This window comes from Triticum aestivum, chromosome 6D (genome assembly GCF_018294505.1).
Source record: "Triticum aestivum cultivar Chinese Spring chromosome 6D, IWGSC CS RefSeq v2.1, whole genome shotgun sequence".
Lineage (NCBI taxonomy): Eukaryota > Viridiplantae > Streptophyta > Magnoliopsida > Poales > Poaceae > Triticum > Triticum aestivum.
The window spans coordinates 4,869,345-4,872,707 of NC_057811.1; positions in this window are offsets into that span (position 1 = coordinate 4,869,345).

The window sequence follows — 3,363 nt, forward strand, 5'->3', positions numbered from 1 at the left end:
AGATAATCAAGATCTGCAAAAGCCCAAAACCGAGTTTTTAGAAAAAGAAAACACGTATAGACTGTTTTCGGAAAAAAATGAGTTTATGTACAGAGAATCGAAGTTGTCGAAGAAAAGAATGCCTTGCGCAGAGACGTGAGGTCCTCTACCTGAGCTCAAGAAAACGAGGCCAGCACCTTGTCTAGCGGTAGACGGTAGTCGCGAGAGAAAAGGTTGATGTAGTATTAATTGAAAAAGGTGGTTTGTGTAGCGAGGTTGAGATGCACCAGAACCAGTCCATGGCATGGTGGTATTGACCTTCTATATGGCGAGACCTTCGAGCAGCAGGGTAGACGTAGTTAAATCGAGGGATGATGTCCCGAGCTGACGGTGAATAGTCTGACAAGGTAATGATTGTCACGCCCTTGACCGATCATGTGGTTCTTCAAGAGGATGGCGGGGACGACAATCAGCACAGGGGTGAAAGCTCTCTAGTGAGGCTAGTATGAGTAGTCAGGGTTGTGGCATCGTTGGCATATGAAAGGTGTCCTACGAGGTTCCTTCATTGGGATAGAGAGGCCTTGTCCCTCATGCAAACATGTTCCTGTGACTATAGGAGCCTTGAGTAGGTGACACCGGTGATACGCGCACCGAACATCGAGCACCGAGCTTTTCTATTGTTATCCATGATAGTGAACATGAGAGCTGGACGAGAGGGGTGAGAGAGAAACTCGATGCGAGCTACATAATCTATTTTCTTATTTTATTTTCCCATCAAAGAAGTAATTTTATAAACTTGCCTTAACGAATAAAGTAGCCAAACTCATTTTCCTAAAAATCATCCTGAAACACATTTTCTAAAGTCTCACATTTAATTATCAGTATCTAAACAACCACTAAATTCAAGGAAAAACAGAGATAGTATTTGACTCACTAATCTTATATTTGACCCAATGTTTGACTCACTATAGTTAAACAAAGATTTGTCAGGCTACACACACGGGCACATCCTATCCTGTCAATCCTATTTGGTGTGTAGGTCGCTGGGCGGGTTCCTTCCGAGACCGGATTTTCTCTCTTTTTTTGTTTTTTTTTTGGGTTATAGTTTTTGCTTTTTTCATTTCTTCTTTCCTACTCCATCTGATCCAAATTAATTGAAGTACCTTTAGTAGGAGTACCATTTCCATTTTTTATTTTTTTATATTATTATTATTCTATTTTTTATTTATATTTCCTAATTTCATTTATTTAGTTTTTCTTTTCCTTTTAATTTTATGGACAACTTAGCAACTCTTCAATTTTTTCCAGATAGTAAAAACAAATCATGAGGTTTTTTAATGCATGACATGTATTTAAATTTGTGAACATTTTTGGAATTCAATAACAATTTTTGGATCTCGTGGACAATTATCGACAATTGTTTTGATATTTGTGAATATTTTTTTGTTTTGACAGAAAAAATGTATGGACAAATTTCGAATTCATGAACGTTTCTTGAACCACTGAACATTTTTCGAATCAATAAAACTGTTTCATAATTAACAAACATTTTTTGAATTCATGAATCTTTTTTGAATCCGCAAACCTTTTTTCAAACTCATAAACATTTTCTGAAGTTGCAAACATTTTTCTAAAATCATGAACATTTTTAATTTCCTGAACATTTTTAAATTGTGAAAGTTTTTTGAAAATGCGAACCTTGTTTCACGAACAATTTTTTGAATTCATGAACATTTTATGATTTCTGTACGATTTTTTCAATCCAGAAACATTTTATGACTTCTGTACATTTTTTTAAGTTGCCAAAATTGTAACTTTTTCGTTATCCCAATATATTTTAAGTAGCAAACAAAAAGAAAACAAATACAAAACGAAAAATAAGTAAAACTAAGAAAAACAGGGAGAAACCTGGTGGCGGGCACACCTATTTCACACTTACAACAAGATGTAGCACAGTCTCGCCAAAAGGTGAGCGCATGACGAAACAAACCAGGTGCGCGAGGCTACAACCTCTTTTTTTATAGTTTTTTCGTTTTCCTTTTTTGCTTACTATTTTACTATTCTTTACACTTTTATATAATATCTTTCCCTAATAATAAAGCGTCTATTGCTTCTGGTCGTACATCATGAAAATTAACCCTAAAGTTGATAAAAATTACCCACTAATGCCACCCGTAAGTGACAAAAACGGTTTGTTTTTTATTAGATGACTGCCGGTTGCGTTCGGATCATTTGCAGCTAGGCCCTAACATTATCACAATTACACAAGCAGCTTAATGTTATCATAAAGGGCAATGCTCTACCACCAGGGAGAGCTGGGTTCGATCCCATGTTCTCTCTCTTTTTTGCTTCCTTTTTTTCGAATATCTATAGTATGATATTATCTAGGCCCAGCTACATTTTTTATCTTTTTATTTTACGCACATTCAATTATTTGTTGAAATTTTCATATCTTTTAAATGATAACTTCAAATTTAACATGTTATATATGAAAATCGCTCAGAAAAAAGTATAGATTCTAAATATGATATTATCTTGCATGTTAATATTTGTTTATATTATGTTTACGATGCACCTTTAGTTAGTACTTTTCTTTTCTATACCTATATATATATATAACGTACGTTTCTTCCTCCTGCTTTTTCATACATAAAGAAAACAAACATAAAATAAAAAAATAGTCCATCATTTGGCTTCGATTTATTTGGTTCATCGGTCACACGTCTTGCACATAGGCAATGGGCCCGGCCCTCCGCCCCAGTGCAATTGAGTATTTTCCTGCAGGGGCCGCCCATGGTCATTATGCGATAAAGAATCCTGCTGCAGAAAAAAATTAATTTATTTCTGTGGTCTCGAACCCGAGATCTCAACCACCGTTTAGTAGGTTGTAACCAATTGAGCTAGGTTATCTATTAAAAAAATGAAGGCTTAGTGTGGGACCGTAATGTGCAACAAAAATAATGCAATCAGAAAGGTGAGAGACGCTATGTAAGTGTCGAGTTGCTTGCAACAAATTAGCGTTGTTTCGCTCAGACGCGAACATTATTTATTGATCTTCAAACATATGAAGAGATGGTGTAAAACACGTTTAACAAAACCCCTTTTTAAAAACGAAATCATGACCTGGTGCAAAATTCAAGCATTGTTTCAACATAAAAATAATGTCGTGGTATGAGGCTCTTTAAGATCAGAATCGTCGTACGAAAACCATACCAAAAGTATTGTATGTGTAGCATGCTTCTTAATGTAGTAGTACTTATATGAATTTCTGCTAGCACCATTCGGATGTTCTTCCGCCGTGTTGATGGTTAATTTGGTGGACACACCAATTAACTATCCGGTTGCAACGCACGTGCATATGTGCTAGTAAAGACTAAAACACTT